At 41.9% G+C, this 22,053-nt stretch overlaps 1 protein-coding gene across 1 annotated transcript in view; it reads left to right on the plus strand.

Annotated features, from left to right (window-relative positions):
- Positions 1 to 9,176: 9,176 nt before the first annotated feature.
- ZC3H12C (zinc finger CCCH-type containing 12C) overlaps positions 9,177 to 22,053 on the plus strand; it is a 38,750-nt gene continuing 25,873 nt past the window's right edge. The window contains exon 1 of the mRNA XM_059466024.1: positions 9,177 to 9,364. The gene's annotated coding sequence lies outside the window, so the exon portion shown is untranslated. The remainder of the gene's footprint in view (positions 9,365 to 22,053) is intronic.

Consider the following 22,053-nt stretch of genomic DNA (forward strand, 5'->3'; position numbering starts at 1 on the left):
ATGGGGGAAAAAGGCTCCAAAGGCTTTTGAGAGACTCAAAGGCTGGAGCAGAGTGAAGATAAGTGTCTAAAGTCAATATTGCCCCCCAGCTAAAATACAAACACTGGAAACTCTTCTGTTGGTTCAAAAATTGTTAAAGAAATCAAAGTGAAACAAAGTCTGGCAACATGGATGCTCAGCCCCAACTATCACAGCATTTCTATCTCAAATATAATGAATTAATAAATACGGAGACAATTCAATTGTCTTGAATTTGCTTGCTTTCAGGTCTTCATTCAAAACAAAAGGGCAGAAAATTATATAAATGGAGGGAATAAAGAAAGTAGAGATTCTCATCTCCAAGGAGATGAGGTCTAAAGAACAGCAATCATTATGAGAGAAGATATTACTGCTTTCTTATTAATGATATGCAAATCCACTAAGAAAATGGTAGCATGTTGTTAGCAGCTTTTGAACAAATTGCACAGTTCCTGAAAAAAAACTTATTTTCACTGCAACCAAAAGCCATTTTGTTCATTTGTGGTAACTGTTATGTTCATTTCTGAGCCATTATGAAACAGAACTTTATAGGAAATAACACTAACCCCAGTCCAGGAAAACAAAAAAAAGCACAAGCATTGGTGTTTGAGGGGGTTTTTTCATCAGTAAGATCAGATTTCAGCGGAATGAAGGAAACAAAATGGTATCACTTCACCTTAAAGAAACACTAACTTCTCACAATACTGAAGTATAAAACTTATAATAAAAATACTATCTGGTGAAGCAGCAGAACAGGACTAAGAGCCGTATTGGTTGCAGAAGAACAGAAATTCCTCTGTAATTCTCTGCCAATTTTTGCCAGTTGTGAAGAAAATAAAACATTTGGGTATCTGAAAATTATCTCCCAAGTGCTCTTTCATTTGAATCTTTAGCATTTAAAATATTTTCAGATAAACTAAAGGAAATTTCAGTGAAAATTTCTTCCTAATCAAGGAGTCAAAACCTCAATTAAAGATGGAAGCACAAATATTTTTTAGTAAACGAAAATTCTATAAAACATAGGAACACTAAACTGCTGAATATTTTAAGGTTTTTGTTTCAAAATATGAAATGTTGCAGCAACTACTTTTGCTTGAATTTTCTTCATTGCTTCAAAATACAAGTAACCAATACTAACTACATGGTATGTACATTTTACACTCCCATATCCTTCTCTCCTTATTCACTAAACCACAGCATGACAGTCACAACAGATGAAGTATATGGGGTAAATAAAGACCTCCTACACTGTTTTTTTACTGCTGGGTTACTCCATCACCCTCTACCAGTGTTCTCCACAGGTATGAAGAATGCCTGGCATGCTCCCTCTGTCTGTACAGTCTCACAGTTTCCCAGCAAGGTGCTGCTTCAGGTGACTTATACCCTGCCGGGTCTCCAGAAGCCAAGACATACACACCCTGCTCATTGGAGGCCTGTTTCATATTCCTGTCAGTCAGTCTTTTTCAAGCATCAAATTCATACTTTCCTGTGTTCTGCAGTGAAGAAGAATCCCATGTTAGTTTTCACTCATACCGCTAGATATCACGACAATGGATACTTCTCCTTCTTGCTGATGCTCTGAAAATTCTGATAACAGTGAGCATGACCCTGCCCTGACCCACTTCAGGGATGCCCTGTGATATCTCCCAGCTGCAGAAAGTAGTTTTGCATCCGCCTAAGAAGGCACAGCAAGGGAATTTCTTCACTCTTTCTCCCCCTCCCCCAGCATTATTAACACTTTTTGTGGCCTTAAAGTGCCTTAAGAGTTTGCTTGGCTTTATCAGGATGCAGGAGAAGGTGATAATGGAGTCAGGCATCTGTCCATGCTTGACTGTGTCCAAGGATGTGAGAAGCAATCTCTTTTTTTGCTTTTTTTTTGTTTTTTTGCTTTTTTTCTTTTTTTTAGTTTACTTTGAAAAAAATACATATCAAAAGCAGTTTCCCACCTCCTGCTTATTCTTTTGATCACTTCCCAGGCTGTGTCTCCTGCAGTGCTGTAAGGTTGTAGAAGCACAGACCCACAAAATTCAAAGGGTGTCAGACACTTCTCAGTCAGCAGGCAAATTAACAACAAAGTAAGAATGCTCACACTGGGGCACGTGTCTAAGTCCAGCCCACAATCTCTCTCTGACAGTGGCCAGATGAAGATTCCTTTTGCCAAACACAGGGATTAAATAAATGTATAAAGGCTCAAGCAAGGCTGGAAGTTGGGGCTGCCTTGGGGACATACTGAAACACAGATACCTACACCTTAGCTTTTCACAGATCTAGCTGGATTTTTATTCCATGGGCATATACATCTGCATTCTGAAAAATAAGATAGTTTCAGGGAATTTCCCCTTTTCTATGGGTGAAAACTGCATCTGACAATTTTATTTTATGCTCCAGAGCTCCAATATAAAGACAGAGGAAATATGTTGTGGAAGACCTGTGTTCCACTTGACATGACTTTTTGCAGTTGCAGGGAGCCTGGAGCACTGGGCTTTGTGCTTTTCTGAGCCCTAACCCTACATGTAACTCTAACGCTGGGCAGAGCAGTAAAAGCAGCGATGGGATGAGGCTGGGGCCCAGCAGAAAGGTGTGGAGGCAGCCATGTTGTGGCAGTTCTGTGTTCCCCTTGGCATGCCTTTTGTGGCTGCAGTGTGCCTGGAGCCCTGGGCTTTGTGGCTCTCGGAACCCTAACCCTAGGCCAAACCCTAACCCTAACCCTCGGCAGTAAGGGCACCCTTGGGTTACAGCTCCTCAAAAGGAGAAAGCTGTGTAGGAAGCCATGTTGTGGCAGTTCTGTGTTCCCCTTGGCATGCCTTTTCCAGCTGCAGTGTGCCTGGAGCCCTGGGCTTTGTGGTTTTCTGAACCCTAACCCAAGGCATAACCCAAAACCTAGGCTGAACAGTAAAAGCAGCCATGGCTTGAAGCTGGTTCCAAGCAGAAAGGTGTGGAGGGACCCATGTTGTGGCAGTTGTGTGTTCCCCTTTGCATGACTTTGCAGCTGCATTGTGCTTGGAGCTCTGATGTTTTTGGTTTGTTGAACCCTAACCCTAGGCCTAATCCTAACCCTAGGAGAAGCAGTAAAAACAGCCTTGGGCAGAGACTGGAGCCAAGCAGCAAGGTGTGGAGGGAGCCATGCTGCGGCAGTCCTGTGCTCTCCTTGGCATGCCGTTGCAGGCGAAGTGGGCATGGAGCTCTGGGTTTTGTGGTTTTCTGAACCCTAACCCTAGGTGGAGCTGTAAAAGCAGCCCTGGGCTGAGCATGGTGTCAAGCAGAACGGTGTGGAGGGTGCCATGTTGTGGCAGTCTTGTGTTGTGACACTCATTTCATGGGGTTTGTGCCATCCATGGTTTAGAGATCTGTTTCATACCCTCTCTTGGCTGTGTCCTTTTCAGGCTAAATCTGTCTGTTCAGCCACACTTCATGGAAAAAATGTCCCAAATCCCTGATTGTCCATATTACTTTTTTCTGGTTCTACTGTATCTCTTCTGAGATGCGAAGGCAAGAACTGCTTGTAGCATTAAAACCTGGAGCACCATAAATAAGGGCATAATGGTACTGTATGTTTCCTATTCTTATCTTAATATGTATTTTTTTCAGCCACATTGACGTTTTCATTACAATTCAAATATCCTTGGCCTTACATGAAGTCAATGGTTCTTCATTTTGGAATTTCATTTTTATGACCTTGAGAAATCCAGTATTATAGAGAAATTTTGTCACCTTTTTCCCCACCTGTTTCTTCCCCATCACCAATGAATATGTGCATCAGTACAGGTACATGGGCAATACATGCTCTGTGTAGAAAAGCACACTATTAATCTTTCAGAAAAAAATCATTACAGAAAGAAAATTCTCATTCTCTGACAGGATAAAATGACTGTACAGTTGAGAAGCTGTCCTTAAGGTGAAAAAGAGTAGGTTTAAACTTTTGATGGGCATTCACTTTACAAGCTCAGCAAATAAAGTATTTAGCATTGGCATCTACTGCAATAGCTTTTTTTATGCCCAAAACACACAGGAGTCTACTCCGACAGAGATGCTGATTTAAGGCTATAAACACCAAAGTTTTTAGAAAAAAGTAATACCTACTTAGAAAATATGATCAGGAAAAAAACCCAGAAAACCTATCAGGAATGTTGGCCATTGAACAGATCTGCCAAGTAAACAAATGCCAATTATTCTTGGTATAAGCTATTTATTTTAAACTGAAATGTAGAACTGAATGGAAATTTTTAAATTTACAAGATTTTTCAAAACTAAATCATGCTTAAAAATAAATAACATAGTACAGGTTACATTAAAAATTTTTATGGTCAGCGCAGATCAGCGAATTTGAGATTACATGCATTAGATCGGTCTGGAACACAGAACTGAGTAATTTTTTTCTAGAATATTACTAGAGAATCTCAGATTTATGTTAAAATTTTGTATAGTTTATGTACAACATGTCTGAACAGATTGACAACATCTAAATAATTTTTACTGCATGTTTGACTCAGGTGTAATTATAATAGTTATCTCAGCAGTAAAATGCAATGTAACTCATCAGTTCGTGTCTATTGTGGGCTACCAAAAAAACAAGAAAAGCTTTGGCCTTTAACTACACAGAAAGAAAAACGGAACAAAATATTCCTTTTGTCCTTCAGAGAACAGAGAGACAACCAGGGATCTGACTTAAAAAGAAAACAGAATGTACAATGGGACTGGATAAAGAAACAATGATTAATGAGAAGCCTCAGATTATATGTAATCACAGAAAAATAGGTCTGTAACAGAGCTTGATTAGTCACTTAGTCCATCCTCCAACTCCAATGCCAGATCAATAGTACTTAATATTTGTCCAGTATGTACTTCAAGACATCCGGTAACAGAGACACCATTACACCCTGCGATATAAAGCTGTGCCTCACTAATGTTACCATTAGAAAAGCTTTTCCTGCTTGATGCAATTTAAGTCCATTACATCTTACCCTACCTACCAAGAATAGATGATTCCCCTTCTCTTTGCAAGGGCCTTTTAAGTCTATGAAGAGTCTTAGCATGTCTGTCTTCTGCCTCCTTTTCTCTAGCCTGAACAACTCCAGCTTCCTCAGCCTTCCCAGTCCTCTGCCCACCCTGCACTGACTCCTGTTGGCTCATATAGTACTTGAGCTGTGGTGCACAACATTAGCCCTTCCACTGATGTCCTACCAATATTGCATAGAGCCCACAGATTTCTCCCCACAGCTATACCTTTCTGGAATGTTTACCATTTTTGCCAGGAAAACACATCACTGACTCATACTCAGCTTGTGGCTTACCGAAGACTCCAGATTCCTTTCTGGGAGATTACTTTTTAACCCCTTGTTTGTTTCCTGAATTTGTGCCATTTTTTTATACCTATGTATGCTCACTGCTTTTGTTCTCCCAGCCTGTGTCTTATGTTTTCTAGATCAGTTTTCTACATGTCAAAATCCCAAACCCCTCTTCCAGCATGCCTGCAATTTCTCACAAAACTGAAGAGAACTGGACTGAGATTCCTACAGGATCCTACCTGGTAAGCCCATTTTGACAACAGCTATTGATACCTAGTCAACAGGCATGGTTATCTACCTAGTTAAGACCCAGCTCCATAGCAGCTGCACACAGACTATGTTCCCCTAGCTTTTTACCAGAATGCCAAAGTGCAACACCAAACAATGAAACACTACATTTTTGCATGACTCAGTTGCTGTGGTAACATAAATTAACAAAATGTACATTGTTGTAGCAGCTTTGTCATATAAGTATGTAAGCTTTTCCACACAAATAATGGCAGAAGCAGCACAAGATTCTCAGATGAAAAAATATCGGGATAAAAAAGGTAAAAAAGGTAGAAAAATGCCAGGTGAAGGCTAAACAAAGGGCTGACAAACCACCTGGATATTTCAAGGATGTCAGTTTGGATTCAGGCACCATAATGGTGGTTCAGTGCAAGGAAAGGATAAGTGTCTACCTACCAAAGGTATTCAAACAATCAATGCAGAAAGCCAACAAAAAATACACTTAATGTTCAGGATCTTCAAGTAAAGCAGCAGTTATTTAAGAAGACAAAAGCAATAGGCACTGATACTGATGACATTATACTGAAATCAGTTATCTGCTCTGGCATATCTGATATCTCAACACAAGGTGGATCAAGAGAGTTTGGGGGGTTGCCTTAGAAGCAGGTTGCTGTGGATAGAAGCACAAAACACAGGTTTCCCAGCCTGAGAGGGTGAGGAGTAGGTTCAATTAGAAGGGCTGGCCAGTGCACTGGACAACTGAAGGAATTAAAGAGCCATTCCCTGTCTGAGGCAGAAAATATTCAAGTAATGGAAAATAGCTAAGGTACACAACAACTGAGAAGGCAAAGGAATTCTGAAAAGATGAATGTGCATTTCTTACACTAAAAAGAGAGATAACTGATGTAGAGCTGTTAATGGAAGTTTGACTTGACAGAGATTGACAAGGAAGACAAGGGAAATCAGAATTAACACATACAGGAGATCAGTTTTAGAAAAAGTATAATTTATAAACTTTTGCTAGTTTATATTACATTGTAGTTATGCCAATACAGATTCTGGAAACAAAGGAGGTTGTGGTTTCCAAAGGGGGCAGCTGCTCCCGCTTTCCCTTTTCTTGCTTTTAAGTACTGACTAATCCTGTGAGTATGTTCTCATTTACTAACAACTTTTTATTTCATTAGCTGACCAGGAAAGTGTTGTGAAAGTCCCAAAGAAGCCACGGAAATCCTGAGTTTTAGCAAAACCTGAAGAACAGTGATATAGGAATGACTGGGGACATACAATGGGGAAGGAAGAAAGAGATGTGGGAAGTTCTGAAGGCATATAAATCCCCAGCCTCTGACTGTCCTACCCCGAGAAAGTCTTTTAACACTTACAATCCCTCCTTCATAAGAACTATTACCATATCGTGGGTGTGTGGTCACGGAACAGAAAAATCCTGGTTTCTGACTCCCAAGTCAGAATCCTGTTTCTATTTTAATTGAGAAGCAAGTTGTTTCCTAAGGCAATAAGGAGGAAATGAGGTTTTACCAATGAGCAGTGCAGTGACATCAAGCAGCTCTCTTCATTTTGATTAGCCCTCCCATATGAGCAGACGTAACTCATGGCTATGAGTGTGGTGTTTTCATCACTCACAATGCACTGTAGGTTTACAGAATCACAAGATCTTCTAAACAGGAGATGAGGTCAAAAAGACCCTTTAGACAAACTCAGGAGGAGTTATGGTATACTAAGAAAAAGAAGTTAATGTGAAATTCTCGTGATTTTAAGTAGTTTCAAAATCAATTCCATATTGCTCTGTTCTTTCTTATTCTGATAATTGAGAATCATTTTCTCCAGCACTGCAGTGCTTTTAACTGACTCATATGCTTCTCAATCACCAGCAAAGGCTTCCATAATAAGCAGCAAAGTCGCACTACAAGTGTCTCATTCTTTCATCTTGCTTTCACCAATTTCCCCTATTAAATTAATATTCACAGTCCCATTTGGACACCACTCTGGCTCTGAAACAGCATCAGCATATGGGACTGAGGGAACAAGCATTTTGATTTCTTAAGTAGAGGCCTCAAATTCCTTTCATACAGCTAAGTAAACTAACCAGGGGTGAGAGGTGGCCTTTTGCATCATGAACTGAACCCTCCAAACTCGTGCCTAGGATTGGGACGAGATCCACTGAAAAATTCAACTGACTTTGTAATGAATGACTCAAACAAACAAAATCATGACGTCATTCTACAGGCTATGTCAGCTCTGAGAGGGAGGGTTTGTGGAAACATACAGGAAAGAAACATAGCCCTGTGCCTCCACAGTCTTTTGTTGAGGCAAATCTATCACATTGTTTTGAAAAAATAATCCCTTCAAAGTGGCACGTTGGGCTCACATTTCTGTGTAGAATTTGTGTAAATTGGATGTAATTTTTTTTTTTAATTAGCCCATTTTTTGGTGGGTACCAGAGGAGGTTTTTATAAATTCCAATAGTAGAACAGCAGTGAGTAACAATTATATAAATACATATAAATATATATATATATATATATACACACACACACACAGACACATTTGCAGCCTGTGAGTAGCAATGGCTGTATGTCTTATCTTGTATACGATATGCTCCATCAGCTACAAGCTGTAATCACAACACCAGACTTTCATTCATATCTTCTAAGCAGCTCCTGGCGCTCAGCCGCCTCGGCAGAAGCACAGAAGGCTGGGTGGGATGGTGAGAGGTAGATTACTTCAACTGCATAAAAGTAACTGCGGGGTGGGAGGAAACATCTCGTAATTAGAACACGGGACGGAAATTAAGGTCTCTACCAGCTCTGTCACAAAGGGAGTTCGTGATCCTTGGCGGAAAGCTTTCCGACCGCCCTCTCTCCACCTGCACAGCCGGGGCGGTGGGGCACAGGGACATTTGCACAGCGAGCGCCCGTGAGCACCGGGAGGTTTTCTCCGATGGCGGCAGGACCTTTGCGGGGCCGGAGGACCAGCTGCCCAGGCCGCGCCGCCCAGGCCCTCCCCGCTGGCCCCAGCCGGTAAGGTAGCGGCGTTTGGGAAGGGGGCACCGCGGCAACCTTGGCAATTCCGGGCGGGAACCCACGGCGCGTGGGGTGAGCCGCGTCTCTCACCCACCGAGGCCGGCCCGGGCGGTTCCCCCGCACCGAGTGCCCCCCGTCCGTCCGCCCCGGCCGTGGCCGGCGAGAGGCGGCGAGGGGCGGCCCGGCGGGGCCCCGGGGGATGCGGGCGGCGGCGCCGCGGCGGGCGAGGTGAAGGCGACCTTGCGGCCGCTCCTCCCGCCCGCAGCGGCGGCTGCCGGCGGGCCGCAGGTGGGTGGGTGGCTGCGGGGCCGCGGGGATCGGCGGCACCGGGCGGGCCCGGTGATGGCGGCGGGGAGCGCCGGGCCGAGGCTGCCGCGCTCCCGCCCCGGCGCCGCCCATTGCCGGGGCCGGGCGTCGCGGCCCCGTGTTGACACACGCGCCGGCCCTGCCCCCGGCGCCTCCCCGAGGTCGTCCCGGTGGAGGTCGCCCGGGCGGCGGAGGCCGCGGCGCGGCGGCGCTTCCCGGTGAGGGAGGAGACAGCCCCGGCCCTCTGCCCCCAGGGGTCGGCGGGGTCGCCCCTCGCCTCGGCAGGCCCCGTCCCTCCGGAAAGTTTTCCCCGACCTGTTCGCTGCCGACCCCGGCAGGAGCCGCTGGCCGGGGCGGCGGGGGGGGCCGTGCCCCCTTGGCAGCGCCGGGCTGGCCCCGCCCGCGGCCGTGTCGGAGCTGCGGCCGGCCCGGGGACACGCGTACCCGCCCGCACCGGGAGCCTGACAAGGAATTTTAAACTTGTTTCAGGTACTCTACCTACCCTGCCGTTCCCTGCTTCTAACTTTTGAGGTTGTTTTTCTGGCTGTTTTGTTTTAATAATTCTGTGAGGAGGGTGTCGATTTATTTCCTCCGCTTTGTGTGAGAGGACAGGCTGCATAATTTGGCTTTCTCTAACCGAACCGCAATATCTGTTGGTTTCACCCTTCTCAGATCTGGCTGTGGCTTCTAAGCAGTAATTTCTCGTAAGAATTAATTTTCAATCACCTGTGTGTTTGGGGCGTAATTCTGCAGGCATGTCTGAGTAGCGCCGGGCGTGTAGGGTTGTATTTGTGGAGCGGTGACGCTGTTTTATAATGCCCCGGGGGAGGAAACTCCGCCGGGCTGTGCTTGTGCCGCTCCTTCTGCAGCCGGACCTGGCCCTGTCTCGCACTCCCGTGCCTGGCTCTGGCTTGGTGCGTCTGACAGGGCGAAATAAGCGATGGTGTTGCCAAAAGTTGGGTTAAGTAAATGCATCCCGCTGAACGGCAGGCTACAGTTCTTGAACAACAGATGTATTGAAATGTCGTGTTTACTGTGTCTTGTCCTCTTGATCTGTGTTTGCAAAGTGGAGACATAACTCATAGTTGCAGCTCTTAGGGTTATGCAATTAACAACATACTTAAGATAGCAGTAGCACGGTCTTTTGATCTGGAAGGAAAATAAACCATTGAAGTATGTCTGGGTTTTCAAACTGGCTGGGTACTTCCTCTTCCACTGTCTCCTTACCATGTAGCATTTGCCTATATAGCAAGCCAGTGAGCTGACAATAAGCCTTCTTGAAGGATTATATTAGATATATCTTAGTGAACTGAATTTTCTAACTGGTAGTGCTCCAGGGTGATACTACACTTCAACAGGGTGTAATCTGTCATTAATGAATCTGAACTCAAGCATGCTGGCATTTTACAGAGAATTTGTTATGTCAGTGTAAAACACATTTGCAACAATTTTAGGGAATTAGGGGGAAATTTTTTTGTTTTCTCTCTCCCTGCTCCCTCTTCTTTATTAATTAGACCACTTACTCTTGAAAATTCGAAAACTTGCTTTTTGTTTTTTCCGGATGGGTGTAGTTGAACCAATTCAAAGAATTTCATCTCTCTATAAATCTTACCATGGTTATTACACCTTTATTACTACACCAGACTTCTGGGCAGCAGTCACCCAGGGGAGCTGCAGTTACCATTACTATTTGCAGTCCTTTTTAAAAGGCAGTTATTATTTATAAGATCCTAATAGACAGAACTCCACTAACAGTATTTCTACACATCTGCAAATCAAAACACGCATTGAAAAATATTGCCTTAAAATGTGAATGCAGAGAAGTGGAGTTTATTGAAGGTATGCAATTTAAAAACAAACCTCATACTCTCAACCTGACAGAGCATGAAGGGATTATCCAGACTTGACTCATCTGTGCAGATTGTGCATTTCATGCTGACTGCTGTGCTGAACAACACACTGCTGCAGTGATTTCACTGCCTGCTTCTCTGGGTTGTACCAACCTTTAAAAACACTGTTGGTGTTCCAGAGCTGTTGATACTTTTCAGGAAAACTAGGCTTGCAGTTGATGAGACTTGAAAATATTGGAGATGCAGTTAGATATTAGATGAAACCTATTGACTAGATACTTACTGCTCAGTTTTACATAGGCAAATCAAAAACCTTAGGAAATTTTATTTTGTGGGGTCTTACACATGCTACATGCAGTTGAAAGCACTCTTTAAGCAAGCTGGAGAAAAAGCAGTTCAAAGTCAGCGTGAAGTAAAATGAGGAACTTATTTGGCTCAGGTCAGTTTTTGTTGTACTTAGAAATGGCTACAGCTAAGCAACTCCATTTGGTAGAAAAGAGATGTGTGATTTAGTTTGACTTCTTTCATTACAGGAGTAATAAAATCTTGTTCAGTATTTTCTGCATCATCTCCCTAACTTCTGTCTTAAGCCAGTTATTAAAAAATTTCTGCCCAGAACTAGAGAGTCTGTTATTTTTTCCCCCCTAATTGTCCTTTATTTATTTTTTAATTAAAACAGATCATAATCTGGATTTTGGTAGCCTCAGCATCCAATGATCAATCTCTTCATAATCTCTATTTTAAATAATTCTTAAAAACTTAAATGCTTCAGAGAGAGCAACAGTAGTAAATAATGAGGAGAGAGATTTATAGTAACTAGGAGGAAGGGTAGAAAATGTGTGATGTAAAACTTCTGCTTTTCCTCTTCTGTAAATATTATTCTGCTGCTTTTGCTGTTCTCTGAAGCAATGTCTCACATGTAGCTAGGTAGCCATAGATAAGAGTTTTTCTAAGTTATTCAAGAGATATTTCATCATTTAGTCATTTCCATAGTGTTTGTTGTCATGGGAGCTAGCCAGCAGCCTTATTCGTGATCAAGGTGATTGCACCTTGCTTTTTCACTTGGCGTACTGAAAACTGTCTGAGCTACTGTAAGAAACAGATGTTGTACAAAAACTGCAGTGAGTTGTTTCTATGAAGAGACTGAGCCATTTCTGTCCTCCGACTGAAGTTGTAGAGTGATGCTTTATATCTCTTATCATATATAGTTATGTGTGAAATGCCTCATGTCTCCAAGCTTGCTAAATATTTACAATAAATGTACTACTTCTACCATATTTTTGAATCAAGAAACCCATTAATTGAACAAGCCCATATTTTTAAGCTTGAAAGAATTGACACTTCATTTTAATTGCTAAATTATATGTTAAAAGTAAACTATAAAAAAACCAGAGGTGAGATGGTATAATAAGAATCATTTTTCTTACTTCCTGGCCTCAAACTGTAGTTATTTTCAGTTAGAAAATTGATACAAAATCAATTGTAATCTGCTCATAATTGCTTTCCTGGTAGAGTTATGAAGCATTTCACTCTCTCTTCTTCCCCTCTCCCCCACTCCTTTTTCTTCATCCTTCTTTTATTTTTAATTTTTTTTTTTCTCACTGTATTTTTTCCTCTGTGTATCTTGTGAAATAGGCAGATCTCCAGTGCTAGAGGGGACTTTTCATTGAAAAGGTCTTCATCTTTAAATGTTTTTGTATAACAGCTTGAGGCTCTGTCAAAAAGCATGTTCCTTACCGAGTTGTTTAGTAGTGAGTAGAAATTGACAGAGGTTTTCATAACCTTGGGGATTTCTGCTTAGATGAACCAGGCATTTCTCTTTTACCTATCAGGATTGATTACTTCAGGTTAGATCACATGTCTTATGTAAAAAGCTTAGCTTGCACTGCCAAAAATCCAAATTGTGTTTTCCTTAGCATGGAGTGCTGGGCTTAACATTTGACACTGACTTTTCACATTCTGCTAGAGTGTTGTACTGCCCATTAAAGAATTATTTTAGGGCTTTGGTAAACTCAAGCTCCATTCATTCTTGAGTTATAGCTGCAAAATGAGAATGCTTTGAGAGCATACCTCAAGTTTAAGACTGGCACCTCTACTCTCCCAACTCAAAAGGTCCAGACGAGATATTTTCAAAGTTTCCCCTGAGGAGTAACATAGTTCACCCTCTGCAACTGTGAGATTCATCATTCTTCCAGGCTTATGTCATAGTGAGCACCAGACTACCTCTCCTGATGAGCTGACCATTTAAAGGTATTATTTGCTTGATTTGTGATACCAGTGTAACACTTTAAAAATTGACATACATCATCCTCCTCCCTGGGAGTGTGGGTGTCTATTTATATATTTATATGTGCATGTGTGTGTGTACACATGTAGATGGATACAGAATAGAATCCTAGACCATCCCAGGTTCTGCTGTCCTTTAAATGTAGAAACCTTCTATGTGCTCATAAATGTAGCTCCCAATATCTCTGTTTTAGACCAAAGTGATTTGGTTCTAAATTCTTTGTGTTCTTTGCATAAAATTTCTGCAGTATTATACAAAGTATATAAAATGTATTCTTGCTTAAAATTATAGTTTTCTTCAGGGTGGATAATGAGGAAACGAAAGCTTTGTTAAGAAGGAGGGATTTTACTTTATGAGAGGTTGGTATTTTGAGAAAAGAGTGGGTAGAGAGGAGGGAGGGGCAAGTCATTCAATGGATGGGAGTGCAGAAAAGTTTAATGGATGTTATTAATCCTCCCAATGGAAGAAATAGAATAGCTTCTTTTGGTATGAAAGGAATGTCTTGGGAGGAGGTTGAAAGTTGCAGAGGAGTGCCAGAGATTGGAGAATCAGAGAAGCTGGAGGTGTTCAGTAAATGTGACACAGGTTATTGCAAATACCTGAAAAGCATTTTGCTTGCTCTGAGTAGGTAAAGTTCAGAGTCTAGGGAGCATCTTAAAGAGTAAAATCCTTGAGCCCTTTACTGCTTGACAGAAACTCACATGATAATTCCTAAATAACCATTTGTGTGAGCCATGCTCTCCTATGAGCTGTAAAAAGTAACGTGCTAAGTTGTGAAATCAATGAATCAGTCCCATGAAACTTTGAAGTTTCGTGATGAACTGAAAATTTCAGTGTTGCTATGACTTAGACCTTTTATCTTAGGATTAATGAAATTTGGTGGTTTGGCAGAGATTGTCTGGAAAAGGGACAGATTGCCTGTCTTGGCAGAAGCTACTTTCCAAGTCTACTTTTGTTCTTTAAACTGTTAACGTAAGTAGCTGGTATCTCATTCTTCATCTCTCTGCTCTCATAGTTACCATTATAGTTGGTGCCTTGAGTCTCAACAGGTCTCTTCAGTCCTTTGTTATCTGTAAAGCTAATATTTGAATTGATGAGTTATCTGTCTTTCCAGATTAGATACATGGCTTCATTATTGATGAGAGACAGTTCTCTTATAAGAAGTGCCATAAACATTTCCACGGAGATCTCAACTTTATCTTAGTGGAGAGCCTTAGAGCCTCATAGCTTGCAGCAACATCCCCTAAGGCTTTTCCACCTTAAAACATTCAACTGCTTTGGAAACCTCAGATAATTTTTGCTTCAGCAATAATTCTAATACATGCTATTTGTAATGCCAGATACACCTCTGGAAATGGTTTGTTCTGGCTAGGGAAGGACTGTGATGTGCAAGTGCCCAGGCCTGTGCAGCTGGGTTCACAAGTCTCTGTAGCAGCTGCTTGTGGGGTTTGTACTGCCATTCTTGCTGCGTTGCCAGCTAGGATTTTGCCATCCTTGCCGAGCTGGGAGTTAGACTCATTAGAGTTACTGGAACTGTCACTGTTGGGATTACAGTCTGGGTTTCTTGAAGTTGTTGAGCATGTACAGCCCATGCTTTCTGGTGAAAGATTAAAATCAGAGACTTCTGCTTCAGCTACTGTTTCCCCAGCCACTTGCTCACTTCTCTTTTCATAGCTTTTTACTGTAGCTGTTCTGTGGAAGAAAATAACACCTGGTATCATGCATACATTGATGGGATTTTCATCTGGTTCTAGCAAGAGTCTGTGTGGCTAATAGTGTTTAGGTAGTGCTCACTTCCTGGAGCTTGACCTTACTGCCAGGACTCATTCAAAGTCATGAGTTTTGTGTAGTATAAGTGAAACTTGGTAAACCACCCTTGCCTCATCATTTAGGAGAAGCTAAACTACAGATCTCACTGAGATTTTGTGTGTGTTTGCATTGTGAAATTATGCAGCCAGTTTTTTTCAGGAGTGAGAATAATTGTTCTTTGATAAGTTATAACGGTGTTGGTAGAGTGCATGGTCTCTCCCTATAGTTTTGTACAGTATTTGGTGGTAGTCTGCCATCTGATTTGTTCATAAAACTGGCCGCTCCAAGTTTTAGAAGGCTGTGGTAGGACTATAATTCACATGTAATGCCTTGATGAATTTTGGACATTAGTATGTTACAAATCAGTTTCGTTCTGATAAATACATATGTTGCAAGAGAGACCTCAGATAAGCAAACTCATTAGTGTGAAATAAGCATTATCATGTTAAAGTTGATCTTTGTTGCTACTTCTGTGAGCAGTTTGAATTGTTCATCTGCAGCTTGAATGCACTTATCATTATGCCTGTGAGATCTCTGATGAGAAAATGTTTGTAGTGGGCAGACTGAAAACAGACACCTCCAGTGGGCATTGTAAATAGGGTTTAGTTCATCTGCTGACATGGGATCCTTTTGTGGACTGTAAAGCCTCGTCCCTTGATGAGTGTAAGATGATGTTGCAGAAATAGATAATAAGGCTAAAGAGGGCATATTAGCAAGAGGATCGCCATTGGGCTAAGTGTAGTGATCATTAACCTTTTTGGCACTGGTGAGGTTGTATTTGGAGCGTTGAGCCCAGTTTTGATCTCTAAAGGGCAAGAGAAAACATTGCCTTACAGGGACCAGTCTAGTGGATGGCAACCAGGTCGATTGGGGGCTGGAGTACATTTTGTAACAAGGAGAGACACGGAGAGAGCTGAGTTTGTTCAGCCTTATTTAAGAAAAGACAAAGGGGCATCTTGTTGCCATCTTCAGCTCTGTAACTTGTTTGGAGAAGACAGAGTACTCTGTGTGGAGGCATGTAACAAAAGGACAAGAGGCAGCAGTTGGCAAGGTATAGTGAGAAATTCTGGCTGAAGAGGAGGAAAAATGTCACTGTGAGAATACTTACACACTGGGGCAGGTGTTTGGGGAAGTTGTGGAGTCTCCAGCCTTGGAAATGCTCAAAAGGAAAAGACACAGAGCAACCTACTGTAGCTGATCCTGTATTAAGTGGGGGTTTGTTGGACTAGTTGACCTCCAGAGGTTCCTTCCTAACTAAATTATTTAATACTAAATGTTAAAGCATCACCAGTTCTGAATAAAGTATTCCCATTTGCATGTCTTTATCAGATCTAACTTCATGACAAGGACTTGGAAAAACAAAGTATGAGCACTGGGGGCTCAGAAAGGCTCAAAATGTTAGCCTAATTAAAGAAATGTGTGCATGAATTCACAGGTCTAAAATCTAGCTGGCTTTTCAACCAAATACAAGAAAATTTGGTCAGCAGTTTTAATTACTACTTTAAAAGCTGCAAACTTCTGAGCCCAGGATGACTCTGAGACTACAAATAGCTGGAAAAATTATGTGAAATCACTGACACAGTTTGTGTCTTTCTGATGTATTAGGTTATTAAACATGAGCAAGCTGTTTTATTAACGTGTAAGATACTAGGATTTCAAAGCCTGTATGTAGCTCAGTGTGGAGACTTTCTGATGGTCCTTCCTGAGTTCAGGAATACAGTAAATCTGAAGAAAAGCTATACTTAAATGACAGGTAATAAGATAGACCTCTGTGCAGCTCTTTTCTTTCATTCCAAGAATCCAAGTTCATTTGGAACTTTGATTTGCAGCTACAGTAACCCACTTTTTGTAAGATGTGGCTATTGTTGCCCCTTGTGAGATCTGTTGAAAGCTTCCTCAGAAAGTAAGAAACAGTTATGTGCCAAGTGTGTCTTTACAAACCACATGATCATCTCCGTCTTCTCTGATTCTTAGCTTACTAAATCTGGGTAAAACATTGAACCTTAACATGTTCTCTGACTCTTTCATCCCAGTAGAGAGTAAATGGCAAGGCTGAAAGTCGTGCAGAAAATCCGCTGCTGGCAGCTCTCTTGCAGAAGGCTCCAGGCCAAAAAGACAACTGCAGCCGTGTGGTACAGGCATAGGAATTGTGTCTCAAATAAGCATAACACTGTGAAGCCATTTAGGGCAACACAGAGTCCAACCAACACCTTGAACTGTGTCCAGGAACCCTGGAGATTATGGGGCTCCGTTGCCAGCAACATGGCCTGAAACACAACCTGGCCATGTCTCTAGACAGTTTGAGAAGCCTATTTTCCTCTGACAAACCTTTCAAATTCTTAACAATAGTCTGTGGCAGAGATAAAAGATATTAAGTTGACTAGCTAAGTGTATTTAAATGAAGAGAATACTTTTTTTCACATAACCATGTTAGTTTTGTAAGAGGATTTTCTTCTGACAGAACGAATTTGAATAAAAGTACTTTGCTAAGCATGATGGTATACACTTTGTACAGTTGTAGGCATTGCCTGGCCACCCAGTATTGTCACAGGGAAAGTTAATTAGACAGTTCAAATTTTCATGCTCAGAAAGCATCCAGACAACGTGACTCTTTCTGGAAGTGGGAGGAGATCAAATCTGACATGTATGTACTGGTGGAAACTTTTATTCCCTTGAACACTTTGTAGCTTTGTGTCTCCTTCAATTCATAAATAATAAAACTAAAAAATAGAAAAGCAGTTGCAATCTTTAAGTGAGCACTGTTCCCCCATTTGTTGCAGAAATAGACAGTGCATTTCACACTTGAAGTTTATGAGATGGTGTTGATGAGAGCAGTTGCCCAACAGCCACCTTAGTGTGTAGAAAGGGGTTTCAGTGCTTTCTGGCTTGCAAACCCCTGAATACTTTCCAGCAGAGCTTTGTGTCTGTTCCCAAAAAACCCCCAAGAATTTCTGGCCATGTGACTTACTGCCCTTGGAAACAAGACTTCTGGGATTGTCCCTCTGTGTGCATGCCCTGGTGTGCTTGTGCAGGTGTGGTTACAGTGGCTTGTGTGTTTGTGCTGGAGTTTAACCACATTTGAGTTGGAGCATCCACTTAAAGATGGGAAATCCTTGAGCCTGCTGTATGTCATTGTGCTGGAGGCAGCCTGGTTGTATGAGCAGGGGTTGTGTAGCAGGGCAGGGGAAGTGATCCTTCCCCTCTGCTTGGCACTGGTGAGATAAATCTGAGCCCTCCAGCAGAAGAGAGACAAGGAGTTATGGAGCAAGTCTAATGAAGGGCCAGAAAGATGATGAAGGGAGTGGAGCATCTCCTCTAGGAGGGAAGGCTGAGAGAGCTGGGACTGTTCTGCCTGGAGAAGAGACTTGTGGGTTTCTTATCAATGCATATAAATACCTGAAGGATGTGTGCAAAGCAAACAGAGCCAGCCTCTTTTCAGTGGTGCCCATGGACAGGACCAGAAGCAGTGGGCACAGACTATTCCTTCTGAACATTAGGAAATGCACTTTTTCTGTGAGGATGACCAAGCACTGGCAGCTGCCCAGGGAGGTTGTGAAGTGTCTATTCTTGGAGGTGTTCAGATGCTGTCTGGGGACAGCACCTGGCTCTTGGTAGCCCTGCTGAAGCAGGGGAGTTGGACCTGATGTCCTACAGAGGTCACTTCCAACTTCAGGGATTCTGTGACACTGTGAAAGGAGTGCATCTTAGGAATCCATGCCTTCAGTGAATATCTGTAAGTAACAGTACTGAGGAAATCATCATCCCCTTAGGTAAACAGTGGAGGGGTTTTTTGTCACATAATCAAACCTATTTAATTTTAAAATTAAAATATGGTTCAGAAAATGTATTTCATTTCAGGTGCTACATCTCAGTGTGGTAGTGAGGGTGATGCCAGTGCTTTTTGGCATCACAGAATGCTGCTTTATGCTTTCTGTGTAGCTGGTTGGTGTGGCTCAAGCCTCTTGGGCTCCTTATGTAGGCGCACTGTGCAGCTGCAGGCTGGTGCTTTGTCATGTTGTGATGAACAACTCATGGTCACTGCCTTTGTCTGCCAACAGAAAAATGAAGACTGGATCTGTTTCACCCGTGGTTAGCAAAAAAAAGTAATTGCTATGTATGATAACACTTGGGGTTTTCTACTTCAACACCTCAGAGGACATCCTGATAAATGTTGCAATGGTTTGCTCAGGTCTTGCATGCAGCCAATATACCAATGATCTTATGGGATTATGCCAGAAACTGTAGACATTCTGGCCTTCTTTAAGATGATGCCCTGCTGGAAAATGCATCTCTGCTTTTTTAATTTTCAGGATAACTAAAGAGAGATGAGTCTTTTTTCAGAGAGTGAAAGAACTCTTCACCACTTTGTTTTAATGCATTTGAAAGTGCATATTTTTCTGCAGAGCAATTGCACTGCATTTGAAAATATGGTTGAACCTTATTTTAAAATATGGTGGTTTTGAAAGGTTAGTCATTCTCTAGGCAAAACATTACTCATCTTTATCATAATATCAGTTCTTTTTCTGAATTCTAGGCATTCTTTACGGGTCATTTAATTCAGTCCTTTGTATGGCTGTAGAGTGGTGGTTTTTTGTCTGGTTTTGACTGTGAGTACATCCAGTTGAGAGCACCACTTACCACTCCTCAAAACTAGGTGATCTTCTTTCAAGTGTTCTATTTAAGATAGTCTATCTCTTCGTATAACTTGAAAGGAATATTTTTTTTGCATTGCCACCTTGTAATTTTAAAAATAAGCATCTCCCTTGCAGCTCCCAAGTCCAACATTAAAAATAAGTTTTTCACCTTTTTTGGGGCTGTGTTTTGTCTGTAGCCTATAACCTTAATTTCTACTTCATAAATGCAGTGGTACGTGATTGATTTAACTTCTGCAGTGTGTTCTTGCAAAGAACATAATTTATTACAGGAGGCTTAGCACAAAGTTGTAAAATAAAAGAAAATTAAACATGTTAATGGGACAAATTGTCTTTCTAATTACTGCAATAATACCACTGGAGTTACAGAATGACAGAATGACCATTTTGTATGCTTGCATAAAATAATTTCTCTTTAAATAAGGCTTTGCTTTCAATGTGTTTGAAACAACAAGATTTGGCTGGAGCTAGCAGCTTTTTTGGAGGGTTTTTAGAGGGTTTCTTCTGCCTTATAGTATTGCTTCCCTAATATATTCAGCCTCTGCTGTCTGAATTTCCCAGCTGCTCCAGCTCTCCCCCCTTTGGTCTCTCTGGCCCTTCCATGTGTACTTTTCACACCACACTGGGCAGTGGTGGGGGGAGGATAAAGGGGATGCTCTCCTTCCCACCCCTCACCCAAACCAAGAGACAGCCTGGTCTGTGTCTCTCTGTAGCATCCCATACCCTTCTGCTATGCCATTCTGAAATCTCCTTCTACCACAGAGACTTCAAACACATCACCTCCAAGCAATTCAGGATTTTGTGCTGGCCTGCTGTTAATCAAGTGGCACTAAGGACCTGATGAGCACTGTACAAAATGTCCCATACCTAGCAGCCACAAATACAGGTTTTTATAGCTTACTCATCTTGCAAGACCAGAAATTTGAAGGAGCTGTTACATTTGCTGTGACTGGATTTAATTTACTACCTCTTTGTATTTTGAGTATCATAATAGGAAGCTGTTGAACTCATTATTGGATTTGGAGGTTTTAGCACAAAAAGTGGAACTTGCTTTGTCCCTTTGTGCTGTGTGCCTTGTGCTTGCTTTGTACCTTCTGGTGATGCTGTTAGGCACATCTGCCTTTCACAGATGTGATGGCACCGCCGCAGGTGAGCTCATCATTCCCACAAGTAAGCCTCATGTACTTGATAAGCTTTAGTATGAATGCTTTTCTGTCATCACAAGCATGATTTAATAGGATGAACTGACACCTTGTAAACCTTCAACAACCCAACTTCTTTTAGGGAAGAGCTGAGAAGATGCTTCCAGAAGAGGCATCTGGTTTAAGTAACTGATGTTGCGCACACAATAGAATTAGAAAAGGTCTTCCTAACTCACCCAACTCTAGCTTACTAGAATATCTTTTGTAAATTTAACAATATAATGTAAGTCTTCAGATTGCATCCATTCTCATTTTGGTCATAGTGCTGCAGAATGGTGTTTGTGTGAACTTTAATCTGCAACGAAAGTTTATCCCTGGTTCCCTGAAGACATGCACTTGGTGTGTGGAGATTTTGGGGGCACATGAAACAGGGTGGTATTCTTATTGCTGCTGTAGAAGACGTAGAGGGGGCAGGTCTTCGCAAGTGAATGTCTTACAGCATTATTTTTAAGGCAGTTTTCTAAGCTGGGTAATACACTTGCACTAGTCGTGCTTGTAGAGCCACAAGTACAGCACTTCTCTGCCAGAGAGTTCTCTGTTATAGATGTATATAAAGGGTATCATATGTGTCTCTGCAAAGCAAGCATCTCTGTATTGCAAAAGAAATGCCTGGCTCTGATCAGGGAGATAACAAATGACTAGCCAAGTGATCCTGTTTGCATTTAAGTGCAGTTCTTGGACACAGGTGAACTGGACTGGCTTCAAATTTTGCCTACAGAAGTTTTAATATGCTTAACGTTATCCAATACCGGCAACTGAGGTAGTCTAAATACCACAGCAGGGACTGATTAGCTTTTTCAGATCACTGCTTTTATTCGCTGTTTGCAAAGAGGCTTAATCCAGTGCTGGGGATCAGGCGTCCCACTGTGCTCGTGGGTAGCTTTCTCTCAGTCTTTGTGTTCACAGTGGCAGAAATTAGTGTGGAGTCTCCTCCTGTCTCCGACTTAAAAGCTCCAAAATTGCAGTGTTAGTAGTTGTTTTTAGGAGTGTTTAATGGACAGTGTGGAGAAACTATAGTTGGGGTTTCTTCTTTGAAGTTTAATATCTGGGCACCTGATAAGTGCATCAGTGCAATAGCATGACAATATATAATTTCATTTACTGTGTTGAATTGCTTTAATTTCACATAGAGCTTGGAAAGTTACTTGAAACAGTTCTAACAAACCTACTCTCATTCTTCCCTTCTGTTAAATCACAGTAGATATTTCCCAGCAGTTTGCCTGTCCTCATAAGCAGAGGAGGACAGCTGCCTCTTTGGTTCTCATTATTGCTTTTAGTCATGTAATGATGCTGAAGTTCAGTAAATACGCTTTTCTAGTAATCATTTAGATGAACATTTGCAAATGCAGAATCTCTTCCTTCTGTGTGTTGACCTGTC

Source organism: Ammospiza nelsoni, chromosome 2 (genome assembly GCF_027579445.1).
Source record: "Ammospiza nelsoni isolate bAmmNel1 chromosome 2, bAmmNel1.pri, whole genome shotgun sequence".
NCBI lineage: Eukaryota > Metazoa > Chordata > Aves > Passeriformes > Passerellidae > Ammospiza > Ammospiza nelsoni.